Source organism: Megascapheus bottae, chromosome 3 (genome assembly GCF_031878675.1).
Source record: "Megascapheus bottae isolate mThoBot1 chromosome 3, mThoBot2.hap1, whole genome shotgun sequence".
Taxonomy (NCBI): Eukaryota; Metazoa; Chordata; class Mammalia; order Rodentia; family Geomyidae; genus Megascapheus; species Megascapheus bottae.
Genome location: NC_143511.1, coordinates 78,463,529 through 78,481,550, shown reverse-complemented (window position 1 = coordinate 78,481,550; position 18,022 = coordinate 78,463,529).

Below are 18,022 nucleotides of genomic sequence, written 5' to 3'. Positions count from 1 at the left end.
TACCCCTCCTCCCTAACACTCAGCTATTAGATACTAATCACCTTTCCATCTCTGAAATGTTTGTTGCTTTGTGATGTATAAATGGAATTGTACAATATGCATATTTTGGAGCTTCCTTTTATTTTTCTTTAACTTAAATTGATTCAATTGACATCCAACCAAATAGTTGTGTGAATGAGTAGCTTGTTCCTTTTCCTTATTGAGGAATGTTCCAAGATATAGATGTATGCTATGTGTGGTGTGGAATAAGTACTATGAAATAATTTGTTGAACTACCTACCTATGGCAGGAAAACTGAGTTGTTTCAAGGTTTATTTAGACTATTATGGATAAAGCCGTTTGGAATATTTATGTACAGGTTTTGAATGTAAATGTATGTTTCTCTTTTTCTGAGATAAATGTTCAATTTGGATTTTGGGGCTGTAATGTTTAATTTTTTTTTTGCCAATCCTGGCCTTGAGCTCAGGGCCTGAGCACTGTCCTTGGACTTTCTCAAGGCTGGAGCTCTACCACTTGAGCCTCAGCACCATTCTGGCTTTTTCTTTTGTATGTATGTGGTACCAAGGAATTGAACCCAGGTCTTCGTGCATGCTAGGCAAGCACTCTACCACTAGGCCAAACTCCTGGCCCCTGTAATGTTTAATTTTATACAGATACATCCTAGTTATTTTCAGATTACTCTATGATTTTCATTCCCATTGTCGATGTAGAAGGGTTCACAGTGTCTTCATATCATTGTCAACACTGTTTTATGGAGTGACTAGTCACTATAAGTGGCTGTCTGTAAGAACAGCTCACTACAGGTTTAACTCACAGTTTCTTAATAATTAGTAATATAGAATAATTTTTCATGTACTGGCTGCATATATGTATGCATAATTACATAGTACATTTGAAGAATCCTCTTCAGTGAAATTTCTAGGTCCTACAGTCATTTCCTACTGTGTGATTTTCCTTGTTTTGTTTGTTAACTTGCTTATTTTCAAAGTTGCTCATGCAGTTTTGATAAAAGTCCTTTATTGAATACATGGTTCAGAAATATTTTCTTTCCACCCATGCATAGATTGTCATTTTGTCCCTCCCATGGTTTCCCTTGTAGAGTAAAAAAAAAACACATCCAATTAATCAATATTTTCTTTTATGTACATTTTTGGTGTAATCTAAGAACTACTTGTCTAGCCTTAGGAGCCAAAGATTTTTATATGGGTTTTATAGACTTAGGTTTTTTTTTTTGCCAGTTGTGGGTCTTGAACTCAGGGCCTCAGCACTGTCCTTGGACTTGTCTCAAGGCTAGAGCCCTACCACTTGAGCCATAGCACCAGTTTCAGCTTTTTTCTATGTATGTGGTACTGAGGAATTGAACCCAAGCCTTCATGCATGCTAGGCAAGCACTCTACCAGTAGGCCAAACTCCTTGCCCCTACACTTGGGTTTCATATTTGTACTTTACATCTGTGATCTGGGTTGGGGGTAGTATTTGTATAAGGACTGAGTTTTAGGTTAGAGTTCATTTCTCCCTAGATATTAATTGCTCTGGCACTCTGTTGAACAGTGTATTCAAAAACAATTTAGGTATATTTGGGCTACTTTGTTTTTAAGTTCTGAATTCTGTTTCATTGATCTATGTGTTTATATCTCCAACAATATCACTGTGTCTAGTAGCCTTTAACATTAAGTAGACTTATAGCTCACCTTGTTTTTTGCTGTTTTCCATATAAATTTTAGAGTAAGTTTGCTATATCCACAAAAGCTCCTTGCTGAGATTTCTATAGAAATTGCATTAAGCCTGAGTAACAATTTGAAGAAAATTGATATTTGTATTATGTTGAGTTTTCCAATCAGAAAGCACAGTATGTCTCTACATTTCTTTATAACTTTGATTTCTTTGAGCATGTTTTGTAATTTTAAGCATACAGATTTAATGCATTTTATGCTGTATATGCATATTTAATGATTTCAGTTCCCCCCTCCACTGGAACAATTATAAATAGTATTGTGATTTTACTTTGAATCCATATGTTCACTGTTAATATATAGAGATATGGATGGTTTTGTGTGTGATCATAGGCTGATTCTAGGTTCTATACATTTCTTGGGAATTTTCTATATAGGCAGTCATATTATTTGAAAATAGAATGTTTCTTTTTCAATTTTCCTTTCATTTTTTTTTCTTATCATATTGTACTGACTAGAGCTGTTGGTACTATTTTGTGGAAACGTCAAGTGTAGACATTGCTCTGGTTTGACATTCAAGTAGGAGCATTCAATGTTTCACAAGCATATTTTCTGTAAGCATTTAATGAAGTTAAAGCATTCCCTCTATGATCTCTTTGGTCTTAGTTTTCTGAGGCATTTTTAAAAGCTAAGAACAAGCCAGGCACCAGTGGCTCATGCCTGTAATCCTAGCTACTCAGGAGGCTGAGACCTGAGGACACAATTCAAAGCCAGCCTGGGTAGGAGAGTCCCCATGAGACTCCTATCTTCAATTAACCACTCAAAAACAGAAGTGGCATTGTGGACCTAGTGAAAGAGTGGTAGCCTTGAGCACAAAGGGGTGGCTCAGAGACAGTGCCCTGGCCCTGAGTTCAAGCCCCACAGCTGACAAAAATAAATTAAAAAAAAAAAACAAAAAAGAATGGATAGCCTATCCACTATGAATGGATATCATATTTTGTCTGATGCCTATTTCACAATAATTAATATGATCATATATTTTTTTCTTTAGCATTTTGGCAAGGAGATTTCATGGACAGGTTATTTTTAGTGTTACTTACTTAAAAGAAATCCTATCGTGTCATACTTTATTATACCTTTATACATGTATGCATCCAGTTGTCCAATATTTTGTTGTAGATATTTGTATTTGTTTTGCCAATCCTGGGACTTAAACTCAGGGCCTGAGCACTGTTCTTGGGCTTTCTGAAGGTTAGAACTCTACCATTTGAGCCACAATACCACTTCCGGCTTTTTCTATTTATGTGGTACTGAGGAATCGAACCTAGGTCTTTGTGCATGCTGGGCAAGCACTCTACTGCTAGGCCAAACTCCTGGCCCTACATATTTGTATTTTAAGGAGATATATTGGTTTTATAGTTCCCTGTACTATCTCTTATCTTCTACTTTCTGCAAAGGAATGAGTAGAGTTGCTGTTAATTCCTCTTAAAATTTTTTCAGAAGAATGCTAGAATGGAATGATTTAGGAATGAGGTTTGGAACTTTCAAAATATTCGTTAAATATTTTTTAGCCAAGCATGGCTTACGCCTATAATCCTAGCAACTCAGGAGGCTGAGATCTGAGGATCACAGTTCAAAGCCAGCTGAACATCAAAGACTCACAATTCTCCTGCTTTGATATTTGTATTATGCTGAGTTTTCCAAGTGCTAAGCCTACAGATATATGCCATCATGCCCAGCTTCATGTGGGCTTTCTCAGTCCACTCTATTGTCCTGATCATATGTAGTCCCTCACATATCTGCAGTTCTCTGGACCTCAGGTTTTTGCCCATATTTTTTATTGTAATTAATAGAAGGGTTACATTATATTTACCAGATAGAAGGTGCATTACTTCACAAACATTGATACCTTTTCTCATGTCTTAGTCCCCATTTCCCTCCCCCACCCCTGCCCCTCATCTTGTTTTTCCCCCTTCCCTATCTTCCCTATCCTATTTCAAATAACCAAATAATCATATATACAATATATCAGATAATAAGGTAAAATACTGTAACCACATGAGATAACCAATGGACAGCAAAAAAGATGAGAGATAGCATAGTACATTAAGGACAACAATTACTCATTAGATGGCTTTTGTTTCTACCTCCTGGAGGTCCTTTCATTTAGCGTCATACTATATGGCCTTCGGTATCTAGGTTTTGGTCTATTGTAAATCTCTGCTAGGAGAGCCCAAGGTTTCTACTGATTATGACAAATGAGGGAAACCATTGAGCCTGTGTTCCTTTGAGTCTGGCTTACTTCATTTAATATGATTTTTTTAACTTTCTTAGACACTGTGCATTTTGATCCTAGCACCTAGGGCATCTGGTGATCGGTGCTACTAGTATCTGATATGTGGAGGTGACATATGCTGTTAAACTTCCTATAATATGCAGACAACTTCTGCAGCCAAGCGTTTCATGGACTAAAATATCATTAGTGCTGAGGTCAAGAGCTTTGCTCTGGCCTTGTTCTTCCTTATATTCCATATCGTGCCACTTTTTTTGTTGTTGTTGTTGTTAGCAGTACCAGAGTTTAAATTGAGGGCCTCATGAATCCTATTTAGCTGCCCTGTTATTGAGTGACTCCTGCAGGCATTTTGTTTCTTTAGTTATTTTCCCTGCATAGCATCCCCTCTTTTGGCCTTGGGTGGCCTCACACCTAGATCTGCCTGCCCATGCCTCCAACATCACTGAGTTAAGACGGCAGCAGGGTCTCACTGAGTTTTTCGTCTGGGATAACTTAAAACTGCCACTCTGATCTCCATCTCTTGGGTAGCTTCTATGAATGACAGAAAATAAAATGTAGCATTTTTGTAACTCACCCAAGACCTGTCATAGTTAATTCTATAGTTAAAAAAATTTCCAGATAACTTATTTGTAGTTGGAATAGTGATCCTGTGTTATTTTTGTGTTACTGCTGCTGTTACTAATCCCTACGAATTTAGTGGAATAAAGTGACATGAATTTATAACATTATAAATATGGAGGTTAGGTGTATAGATTGGGTCTTGATCTAAAATAAAAATGGTAAGGGCAGACTCTATTTCCTTCCCCCTTTTCATGTTCAGGGCTATATTTCTTGATTTGTGGTCCAAATCTCCTATCCTTTCCCCCATTTTTATTAATATCATTTAATGTATAGGTGCAGAACATAGACTTCAAGTTCTGTCAATTAGGGGGAAAAAGCTGTGTTAATTATTTTGTTGACCATATCCTGGGCAGTGTTCCTGCAGAGGCACTAATTTTTCATAGTTTTGATCTTCCCAGTATAATGGTCATCTCTGGCTAGAGAATGACCTCAGCCACGAGGCAGGGGTGCTGGCATTTGATTGTACACTGACATAGTAGTTCTGAAGAGATACGGGGATGTCACCACCTGCATCACTTACACCTTAGGTGGGGGAGTAACATCTTCCAAGAGCTTGTGAAGAACATAGTTCTTCAATTGGAAGTTGTACTGGAGAAGTCTCAACTGATTCTTCAGAATAGAGGGTCAATGGCTTCTACTGATGGGGAAGTGAGAACCCTACAAATTCATAGGATGACAATGTCTTTATCATCAAAGACTGGTTGTGATAGCTCATGATCCAGGCTCCTAAAGAAACAGAGGAAGATGAGATTTTTTTTTTTTGCCAGTCCCAGTGTTGAACTTATGGCCTGAGCCCTGTGCTTGGGCTCTCTTAAGGCTAGAGCTCTAACCACTTGAGCCACAGCACCACTTCTGGCTTTTTCCATGTATGTAGTACCAAAGAATCAAACCCCAGTCTCTGTGCATGCTAGGCGAACACTCTACCACTAGGCCAAACTCCTGGCCCCTACCTGGCATATTGTATATACATTTATTTGTTTATTTGAAATAGGAAAGGGAAGGGGGGGAAACAAGATGAGGGGAGGGGGTAGAAAGAGGGAAATGGGAACGAAAACATGAGAAGGGGTACCAATGTGTGAGAAGTAATGTACCTTCTATCTGGCAAATATAACTGTAGCTTCTTTAGTAATTACAAAAGAAAAATAAGCAAAGGAAAGGATTTTCACAGCTTGAAGCTAGTTTGGGTGAAAATTTAGTGAGATTCACTCTCAATCAGTAAGGTGAGGGTGGTGGACTAGGCCATAAACAGGAGGATCATTACCTGAGGCCAGCCTAAGGCAAAAACCTTAGTACCTTACCTGAAAGAAGTAGTAGCAAAGTACTGGTCTAGTAAAGCGTGAGGTCTTGAGATCAAATACTAATATTACAAAAAATATAAAGAAAGCCACACACCTAGATTTTTGTCTGTATGGTGAACTCTTCAAATGCTAGTCCTTGCCTTTTAATATCACATTGAAACTGAAAAAAATCTTTAAAAAATCTATAACTAAAAAAAAAGACATTCTTACCTGTCAGAATAAAGTAGATACTCTCTAGAACTGAAGCCAGTGGTGAATTAGAAGCCTGCTCTTGTAGAGGTACTGACACAGAGGTACTGATGCAGAGTGGGTGGTGTGGAGTGGTGAGGGTTAAGTTCACCTCTTGTACTTCTCTCTGTTTCCCTTCTCTCCTCCTACGAATGGAATCACCAAAGGTTTGCTGTGGGGAAATGAGAATCCTGGCCCAGATCTAGTTCAAGCTCTGAGTCCATCATCACTCACACAGTCTTATGGTCCATTGGGAAATGTTGGCAACTGATCATTGAATTACGTGATAGGTTTATTCTTTCTTTTGAAACCAGTCAAAAGGGCCTTGTACTGCTTGGCTTTCAATTATTGTCAAGCCCTATCATTGCTCTTGAACTCCAAACTCAAGGCCCTTCCTCCCATTTCTCAACCAACCTGAGTTCCCAAAGAAGAATTAAGGCCAAGTGGTGCAGACTCACAAGTGTGGAATTAGGAAAATGGTGACATACAAGCAGTAATGTTTGCTCTACAAACTGTTCACTCTAGCCAGCAATTTTTCTATAGTGTTATTCACAGATATGCACTTACTCTTGACATTCTTCACTATTTACCCTGAGCACTCTTTAGCATAAAACATCCCACAGCTTACCTGTGCTTCAATAAATAGGCATGAATGGATGTACTCTTATTCAGCAAACCTATTCTCTGAGATATTTTCCCCCCACAGAAAATAAAATATGTATTGTTACACAGGCATCAATTGGAACCAGAAGCCTTTTGGATTGTTGCTGATTTGGGGATATGTCTTATGAACATTCATGTATTTATCTCTAAGCTAAGCTGATACATTTTATGCTGTGTTAGCTAAATGTTAGAGTCCCCCCTTCCCCCCAGAAGTCAACTCAACAAGGCATTTTAAAGGGAACTTGAACTTTGCATAAGCTTTGTGCATAAAATCATTTCTAAGAAGCAGAGATAGATCCATGGTTTTTGCCCAAAGTGGGAGAGGGCTAGGCTTATCAGATTAGCTAAACCTGAGCAAAGCTGCTGCTTTTACCATCTCTCTACTTTCTCCTAGCTCTGGTTACTAGACAGGATAGGAGGAGGCAGTGCAATGCTCATCTAGGATCTTGGAGCAATGAATGTGAAAGGACATCAGAATGTATCTGCAAACCCACTCAACTGTAATGAAGATAATGGAGGTCCAGAGGAGAAAAGATCCCCAAATGCCACACAGCCCCCTTGAATGATTCCCCCAGGGGATCTTAGACTAAGCATAGGAGCTCTGTCCTCTTTTGAGCCATGTGAAAGCCTGACTCAAGGTACCCACGCACTAAGAGGCCACTCACAGTCCAGATTCCTAAATGAGCCAGTGTGAATCACAGATGAAAACAAACAAAGCCAAGGCTAGATTTTATCTTGGGAAAACAACCACACAAATTTGGATCTTAGGTGTTTTTCAAGGTTTAATACAGTAAAGATATGGCCTTTAACAAAGCATTATTGGGAGGTAGTGAAAACTTTAAAGATGGGATCTCATAGGAGGTCTTTTAGGATTATGGCATCTTGAGGGGTTTTTTTCTCTGTATTTTGTACCTTGTATATATGATGAGTAGTTTTTCTCTGCCCCATACCTCTGCCATGAGATATTGCCTTTCATAGGCCCCAAAACAATATAGTCTATTGATATGGATCCACATGACTGTGAGTCAAGAGAAACTTTTTCTCTATCAATTGATGATTTTAAGTATTTATCATAGCGAACAGATAGCTAACCAACACAAAAGTCACTTTCAAAAGGATAGTCATAAAGATATTCATCAGAATTTAGTAGGAAAAAAACCCTGTGTGTGTGTGTGTGTGTGTGTGTGTGTGTGTGTGTGTGTGTGTGTCCTGGGGCTTGAACTCAGGGCCTGGCCTGAGTTCAGCCCTACAGGCTAGCACTCTAACCACTTGATCCACAGCTTTACTTTGGGCTTTTTTTTTTTGCCAGTCCTGGGCTTGAGCTCAGGGCTTGAGCACTGTCCTTGGACTTTCTCAAGGCTAGCACTCAACCACTTGAGCCTCAGCACCACTTCTGGCTTTTTGCTATGTATGTGGAATACCGAGGAATCGAACCCGGGTCTTTGTGCATGCTAGGCAAGCACTCTACCACTAGGCCAAACTCCCGGCCCCTACTTTGGACTTTTTGTGGTTAATTGGAGGTAGGAATCTCATGGACTTTCCTGCCCTGGCTGGGTTCGACCCACTATTCTTATAACACAGCCTCCTGAGTACATGGATTATAGACATGACCTACTAACTCCTGGTAACTAAACCATCTTAAGGATTCACAAGCAATGTGTTTCATACCAAATAATAGCCTTTGAAACAGTTGAGGTAGAGGGGTCCAGAATTAAGTCATTCTGTTTTCCTCCCTAGGAGTGAATGTTTTGGACCACAGTGATGGTGGCAAAGAGGTGTGGATGCTCATACCCTTTTGCCACTGGGATGCAGGAGAGTGCCCTTGCATGACACAGACTATATACATAAAGTTAAGGAAGCAGGTTGTAAGAAATCATATGAAACACACTTTGCCAAGAAACTGCATTCAGTTGTGTTTGTTTTTAAATGTCACAGTACCAGGTCATAGAACTCATGAATAAAAATCCTTTCCTTATTTTGACTCAAAAGGAATAAAGATTTATGACCAGCCTAACCAGCGAAACAGTATTGACCCACTGGCTATTTGAGAATTTTAGCACTGTGGGCAAGAATATTTATTGCTTTTAATTACCATAAAGTAGCAAGGATCTTGTTTATAATAGATTTTTTTCTCCCGTTCCTCTGCTCTAGCTTTGCAATTCTAGGTGAAGGAAAGAAGAAAAATGCTATTTCAATGTTAAGTAAAAATTTTCAGATAGAGATGATAAATTTACAAAAAATGTCCAGGGATTGTTTACAATCACTTTTTTTACTTGCTCCTTATACTTAGAAAATCAGAACAGTATTATGGGAGTGGGTAGGTGGGTGGGTGGGTAAAAGCACTGGCTCTCCTATGTTATATGAGTTACAATCCATCATTTCAGTACTCTGAGTCCCAGGGCTCTAGAATAAAATAAGGAGAAGAACTCACTGAAGTTTAAAAGACAGGCCATAAAGTGGTCCCCATCTAGAATAAGAGTCACACTCCTAGAGTCTTTGTGACCAAGGAGAGGCACAGAAAATGTTTCATTGGGGCTCACTGATCATCTATTTGACCTATAGGGAATTACTTCACCTCTTTAAAGCCACTGGTTTCTCATTTTCATAAAATGGGGAAAATAATGCTTCCTCTGTAGCTCATCATAATGCTAAAATGAAAGAATGAATTTTAATACCCTTTGTAGTGTTTTATTATTACATCTTGTTCAATAAATAGTAACTATCATGTTTACAGTTGGAAGTGTAGATGACAGTTTCTAGAGTTCTCCCTCCCTGCACACACACACACACACACACACACACACACACGTGAGAGGAAGAGGAAGAAGGAGGAGCAAGAGGAGATGGAGGAGGATTGAAAGGAGAAAGAAGAGAAGTACAAGAATGAAGAAAGGAAAGAGAAGGAGAAGGAGGAGGAGGAGGAGGAGACAGAGAAGGAGGGGGAGGAGGAAGAGGTATGAGGTGGGAAGAGGAAAAAAAGAGGAGGAGATGAAGAGGTAGATGAAGAAGGTGGAAGAGGAGGAAGAAAGAAGAAAGAACAAGGAAGAAGAAAGAAAAAGATTACACTTCAGGCCCACATTGTTAGGTTGCATTATTTCTAAAGAAGAGTGCCTCGGATGTTGTCAGAGTCCACTGACAGATCTTAGGGAGAACTTGTAGCACTGCAAGTCGTATGGCAGTAGCCAGTGCTCCATTTTATTGTGGGGCAATGTTAAATTTTCTTCACTCCAGTGCAAAACCAGAATCCTGGTTAGAGTTAAGTTTTAGCTCCAGAAAAGAAGAGAGTCATGTTAGGTTGAGTAGACTCAAACAGAAGCTCCACAATGAGAGGTATTTCACTCAATTTGTAAACCACCTCAGTGCACTTGGTCTACTGAAAGGCTGAGTCTATGACTTCTTGCTCAGTAGAAAGACTGGATGTCACTTGTGTGTCTTTATTGCCTGGAAATCCTAGATGACTACCTTTAACAGTGGCCTCTGTTGGGAGCTATATAGCCATGTGATTGAGCACTTGTCTCTTTTCTTAGGAAATGTGATGCGTGATGCACACTTTAAATTTGATCTCTCTTCCCATGCTTATTTCTTCTTTCGCTAACTCAATCATATCCTTGTTGTGAGTTCTTATTTTTCTAGGTTATTTGAACTATCGTGGTTGGTAGCCATATCTGATAGGTACTCTCAAGTAAAAAGAATCTTAGATCTGTCCATCGAGGTAGTACTAACGGGACAAATAAATAGTCTATTTATTTAGTAAAATGATTTTTTATGTACCATGTACATTGATAATAGTGGGGTTTGAACTCAGGGCCTTGCATGTGCTAGGGAGTGCCTTAGCACTTGAACATCCACCCTTCACCCCCACAATCCTGCAGCCCTACCAGGTACTTTTATAAATACTACATATGCCTAGTCATTAGAATTTATGGTTAAGAGCAAGGGTTTCAAAGAAGGATGAGTTCCAGTACTCACTAACCTTGTGATCTTCAGCAAATTGGTAAATTTCCTGGTCCTCATTGTCTACTTCAAGGCAAATATAATAGTCATAACATCTAACTTACAGAGTTGCTATGGTAATTGAATGAATGAATACTCATGTGATGTGTACAACAGTGTGTGGTCCATCATGGAACTTCAGTAACTGCTTTATTTAGCCCCTGTTACAACTTCAAATGATCAAATCTAGCATATTCTTTTTGCATAAGAGGAAATGCTAGAGAAGTGGACTGAGGTCACACAGGAGTGAGAGCCAAGGCAGAAGTAATACATTTGTCTATTTGTCCATCTTTCTATTTGTTATCTAGCTATTGTCTATCATCTTTTTAATCTGTCTGTCTGTTTGTCTATCTCTATGGGGACATATGCCATCTATTTTGTATACTCTCTACTATCTGTTATAACTTTACAGATTCATGTGAAAGTCAGTCTGTCCCCGAAGGGAATTTCCTTTTTAATAAAGGAGATAGGTCATGAGCAATCCTAATAAAAGGCTAGGAGAGTGCAAGTGGTGTAGTGTGCAAAGCCAGAAGGGGTCATGGAACAGCATAAATGGACATAAGACTGGACAGTATAAATAGCCATACTCCAAGTAGGATAAGTATTACAAATATCTCTTTAGTCTGAATGGATAAGCAGGATGGAGTTCATAGGGACACACACACACACACACACACACACACACACACACACACACACACAATTTGTCCATGGGTAAATGGAGTAAAGGGAAATGTAATTGGCACATAGACTTGCCCCAAGGAATTTGGCTTTCATCTTAAAGTCAAACAGAGACCACTTAAGTGGGAAGGTTGAAAGCTTGCTTTGCATGTTAGAGATCACCGGGAGGGTGGAGGCAAATGGGTCAGAGGCTTGGAAGACTTTTTGGAGGGTAAGGAAGCCAAGCAACCAATATTTAAAAATTCCTTATTGTTTGGCTAGATTCCCTCAGCTGAATGATCCTACAGGCATCAACACGGTTTGGCCTGGATGTGTGGATATGTGGATATCTCAGGAGACTAAAGTCTGAGCATTATGTTTTTTGTTTTTTGGTTTTTTTTGGCCAGTCCTGGGCTTGAGCTCAGGGCCTGAGCACTGTCCTTGGACTTTCTCAAGGCTAGAGCTCTACCACTTGAGCCTCAGCACCACTTCCGGCTTTTTTCTATGTATGTGGTACCAAGGAATCGAACCCGGGTCTTCATGCATGCTAGGCAAGCACTTTAACCACTAGGCCAAACTCCCGGCCCCTAAGCATTATGTTTTGAATCCAGCCCAGGCAGGAAATTGGTGAGACTCTCATCTCCAGCTAGTAAGCAAAACATTGGAAGTAGAGCTGTGGCTTAAGTGGTACAGCACCAGCTTTGAGCAAAAAAAGTGAAGGGACAGCCTGTATACCCTGAGATCCAGACCTAGCATTGGCAAATAAGAAGAAAGAGTGAATAAAAGAATGAAAGAAAGACAGAAGGTAGGATAAAAGTGGAAAAGGGAGAGAGAGGGAGGGAGGGAGGAAGGGAAGGAGGAAGGAAATAATGGAAGGAAGGAAAGAAGGAAGAAATGAAGGCAAGGAAGGAAAGAGATAAGAAGGAGGGATAAGAAAGAAGGAAGGAGGAATAAAAAAGGAAAGAAAGGAAGGAAGGAAGAGAGGAAGGAAGGAAGGAAACAGAAGAAAGGAAGAAAAGAAGGAAGAGAGGAAGGAAGGAAGGAAAGGAAAGGAAAGGAAAGGGAAGTAAGAGAGGGAGGGAGGGAACCACTTAAATCATAACTTTCCACTCAGTATTCCTCTGGGCTTAGCCATTCAGCCTTCTATGAGACCATCCTTTTCTTCCACTTTCATCTAAAGTCAGGACTCACAAAGGGAGCACAGATAAATGTTTATGTTTTTGTTATATCATTTTGTAACCCTTGACTGGCACAAGCTTCTGACATTCTTACATCTTAGTTTTCTCTTCAATTAAATGAGAATAAGAAATATAATTATTTGTGGAACAACTGGAAGGTTAACTAAGGTCATATGTGTGGCCTTATTTGTCAATATCTAGCTAAGAACCTCCCAATGAATAGAAGCAGTTGCATAAGACCTTTCAATTTTTGTTTTCTTTTTCCTGAGGGCAGAAGACATGGACAAGGTTAATTTTATTTTATTTTATTTTATATTTTAAGCAGTCTTACAAAGGAGTTCCCATTGAAAAACAGTTTATGAATGCAATGTATCTTGATCAGTGTTACCTGTTTCAATAGTCTCATCCATCCCTCCCCTATCTACACCTTCCTTCTTCCTTGTTAGATTTGTAGGATATACAATGGATTCTTGATTGCATTCCTCCTTCTTCATTCATTCATCCTTTTCTCCTTGATCCCACCCCTTTCTAGTAAATGTGGTCAAATTGCATAGGATCTGAATTCATGAACTATGATGTATATGTTAAGGTGGAAGCAGGAGTATTGTAAGTGGAAAACAGTGAAGAGGTTTTGGCTTTGTGAAACTTTAAGGAGTGGAAATGTGCTAGAGAATTCAAGGGTGCTGGTTGAAGCCTCGATAATAAAGGAATAATAAAGGAAATTATTTCTAACAATACCCACATTAACTTCCTGATCTCATCAGTGATAAATGTCTTAAGTGAAGCATAGCTTAAAGAAATAACAGAAGCATAAGAGCAGTGATTACACTGAGGGGATGAAAATAGGGAGAAAATACAAAGTGAAGGGGCTTGAACTTCAAGAAGTAGAAAAGGAGGAAACTAGAAATGGACAATGGGAAAAGGGAAGAAAGAGGAAGGAGGTGAAAAATAAAAGAAAGAGAGGAGGAAGAAAACCAAAGACAGGAAGGCAGCAGAGAGAGGAAAAAATGGGGAAAGAGAAGCAGAAAAGACAGCAGAGAACCAAAGCAGACAGTGGAAAAGACAGCCGATAAGGAGTGAGAGTCAGGTATACCAGCATTCTTTCCAGATTTGACTCCTGAAATCTGGATTCTCTGATTTTCCTGGTCTATCTTGATTGAAATGTTCAGCAATGAGTTTCAAAGCAAGGGGTACCACAGTGTTCTAAAATCTGCCTTCTTCCTTCTGCTTCTGCTGGAGAGACAGCAACACTGTCTGCCCGTTGTAACAGGCCAGAAATGCTACTTTCTTCCTGACCTAACAACATACACCTGGAAATGTTGCTACCAGTTCTTTCCTTTGGGATTCTTTGGGAAAGAAGGAAAATAATAAGGGAAAAGATGAATTGAGATACTTTTATATTTTCACTGATAATGACCACAGATAGAAACTTTTCTAAGTCAATGGCTCTTTTGAGGGGCTTGACATTGCCCCTGTACCAGCAGTCAGTACAGGCAGATGCCCACGGAGAGCTTGTTCAGAGAGCTGGTGGTGACTGTTCTCACAGTGGTAACAAACAGATGCTCATTAAATAAGTGGAGCCATTTGTCTTTCTGTCTATCACAGCAACATAGAGATGGACTGAATGTGCTGATGTGTTTTGTAGAACTTAGGAGACCTTCCAAAACATCTGAGCCAAAGAAAAGACAAAGGGACTAAAGTTCAGCGAGGTCCAGGAACGTGCTCCAACTCACACAGCTTTTAGGAGAAGAGATCAGAAAGTCCCAAATCCAAAAGCCGTTTCTCCGACATATTCTTCTCCTTGGAACATCATTGAACAGTCATGCAGCCAAGGAAAGCACAGTTTTCTTTCCTTAGTGCTATTATAATTCACTTCTAAATAGGGAATTTTCTATGAGTTACATGTTTTTAATTTACTTATTGAGTACTAAAATATTTCTTCTTATAGAAGCCATTACTCATGTTGCTACATGACCATTATACAAACTCATTTTAAAAGATTTTCTAATTTTTCTCCACACACTCACACATACACAGTTTTTCATGTGTCAAGCAATAGGTATTAGCAATCACATTTGTGTCTTACTCCATCTACCTACAGTTCTTTTTATACTGATAGCTTTATTTTTATTTTTACGATGCCATTATAAGAGATGAAGAAAGATGAGATGAGGCACAATAATTTTTCAGGCCGTAGCCAATCACAATTATTTATTTAAAAAGGACTTAGAATTGGGCCAGGAGTTTTGCCTAGAGGTAGAGTGCTTGCCTCGCATGCACGAAGACCCAGGTTCGATTCCTTGGTACCACATACTTAGAAAAAGCCAGAAGTGGTGCTGAGGCTCAAGTGGTAGAGTGCTAGCCTTGAGAAAAATCCAAGGACAGTGCTCAGGCCCTGAGCTCAAGCCCAGGACTGGTAAAAAAAAAAAAGAGCAGAAGGTGCAATAACTGTTGGTATGGAAATACTTTTAGTCATTAGGGTTCTGGAATAGGACTGACCTGGTCTTAGATCCTTTGCCGGTTATCTCTTAGTTGGGTGTCTCTGTGAAAGTTTCTAAGCCTCAGTTTTTCTCATCTGTGAAGTGGGTAAACTGAGACAAGACTTCATAGAGTCATTAAAGAGGAATTAAAGCTTTTATGTGCCACAATCTACTCGCATAGTGGGTGTTCACAGAACGTTAATATGATTTGGTTGATTTCACCCCCCCCCATTTGTTTGCTGGCAGACTGTCTGCATTTCTCCACTTCATCTTAGACATGCCAACGAGAAAGATTGCCTTTCTGCACTCACAGAGGAAATTCGTTTTTACACTTGATAACAGTGGGCCCCCACCAGTGCTCTGCGGTGTGGTAACCTGACCACTTCTCACTGTAAAGATGATGGTTGCTGATTCATGCCTCGCCTCCTCACTTGTCTAATCTCATTTCCCCTTCGGGGGGAATGAGCTTTCTGCCACACAGTCTCCTTTTTATAAAAAGCTGTTATATTTGTGATTTTTTAATTTTTATGTTTCAGCAAGTTGGGCTCTCTCTTTAAAAAAAACCTAAAGCATCAGCATCTCTGCTGCACCAACCATCCCGAGGAGAGTCGAGGACCAAAAATAGTCCAGGAATAAGCTGAAGCTCTGACTTTCTTGGAGATGAAAGTGAGCAGAGGCTTCCCCTTGGCTTCTTGAGGCCTCAGAGCATCAGGAAAATTGTTTGGTCAGGATGAGGCTCAGCAGACAGCATGCAGAGGGACAGGACGTTCAGACTGGAATCTCTTCCTAATTTAGTGTTTGACCTTGGATGGAAGGCCTCTCTTTGCTGACCTATAAGAGAGAACGAATGATCTTGTCAAGGCACTTTCAACGCTTGCATTTTATTTTGTCTGTTGATGAAATCCCATGAAAGCCAAGTGGAATGAATTCAAACTACTGAATTCCAAGTACTGCTGAGTGGGGAGGGGAGACAGAGCAGGTGGAGATTGAGACGCATGGTCAATGCCTTTCAAATCAATCCACATGATGACCCCCAACTCAGCCGAATTACCAAGAAGGGGTTTTTCAACCAATCTCCAAATAGACTGAACCATAAATTAGATATGTCCATATCCAGAGCTATATATTAAGTAGAGATGCTTTATAGAACATAATTGCACATAGGCAGTACAGTAAAAGCTGGCTTGCCTGGCATTCTGTCACCAAAACCCTCTATTACCTGGCAAGTCTGCATGTGCTTTTATACAGAAATGGAAAGGAAAAAAATAATGAGTCAACATGTTGATTTCCTAGATTTATCTAGAGCAAATAGATTGCATAGTTAAGGCCATAGGATCAAGTATGGATTTAAGTCAATGGTCAACTCCTCCAGTAACTACTTGTACATATAATGATGCTATGGCAGTAAAGGAGCTGTTACTAACAATACTATAATATTTATGGGGATCGGTCCCTCCTAATGTCTTTGAAAATCATTACAAAAATCCCTTATGCATTTACTTTACAGACCTTTAGGATAACTGCTCAGCACAGGAAAGCATTGTTATTCTTTCATACAGATGATGGAACAAGACTTCAGAGGAAAATAATTGCTAGAGCCAAACTGATTGACATTCACAAGTGTATTTGCATTGAATGGCTGTCATGGTCAGGTGACATTCCTGTGTTTATCTCCATTTCACAAATACAATCACTGAGATTCAAAGATAATAAGGAGTAGGCTAAGGGCTACATAATTAATAAATACTCCTGTTCATTATTAGTATTACAATACAGCCCTTTATGAAACATATGTATGCTATTGGCGTTCTCCTGCCTAATTCCCTTCAAAATATCCCCATTGCTTGCCCAAATCTACAGTGGGTGAACTATATGGATTTTTATTCAGTAGCCCCTTATCTCCTTTCCATCTCTTTTCACCTCTGTTCTCCCTTTCCCTTTATTTCTCCCACCCCTGCCCCAGTGCCTTTGTTTAGATCTTCTCTCTGAAGCTTTCAATTTCTCTTCCCACCTTCCTTCTCCATTCTCAGTCCTCTCAGTTCTCTCTGTACCCACATATATTTACACACTCAGATATACTTAAGAAGTCTCAACTTCATATTACATGTGCCCTCCTGGTAGAGCATTCCTGAGCTCCAGGAATAGGACAACTCTTTTTTCATGTAACTCTTCTGGCTCAGTTTATTCTTGCTGCTTGATGATGCTTTATTTATTCATTGATGAAATAAACAAGTACCCAGGGTTATGCAACTTGATCTTTACCTTGGCTTGTTCCAACCCTGTACATAGATCATTCAATCTGTCACCACAGCCTAATTTGTGTTCCTTGTAGCTTTTATTCATATATATATATATATATGATATGTATACATATTCTGTTGACATTTTAATTAATTTTGACAATTTTAGCTACCATAAAATTTGCAATGTGAAAATAAAATCGCTCTTATTATATCCACTTAGTTTCCTTCTATCTTCTCAACCCCACAATTTTTTCCTTCACCTAATTATTATTAGCATAGTATATCTGACGTATAGAAAAGTATGTGAGTATAAAGAACAGTCCTGTTAGATAGGTGGCATGAGCTATCAGGTTAATTTATGAATAAGGGGAAAAAAACCAATAGAAAAGTTTGCAGAACCGTTCTACATTTTGAGATGGTGTACACATTTACAAATCTCCTATTTTTTCCTTTGCAAAGAAAATGTTTTCAAAAAATATTTTTACTTTCTCAACAGCCCAAATGTTGTTAGGCAGCTTCACACATTTTTCCCTTTGGGGTGTTCATATCCACCAAAGTTAATGGATGGAAAATTAATGTTTCTTGCCAAATGTTTCCACAAACACAAAGCAAATACTTGATTCTGCCAAGATGAGACTGTAAATCTGCCCTTAGGAAAAGGTTGCTGCTATCATTACCTACACCATTTAGCT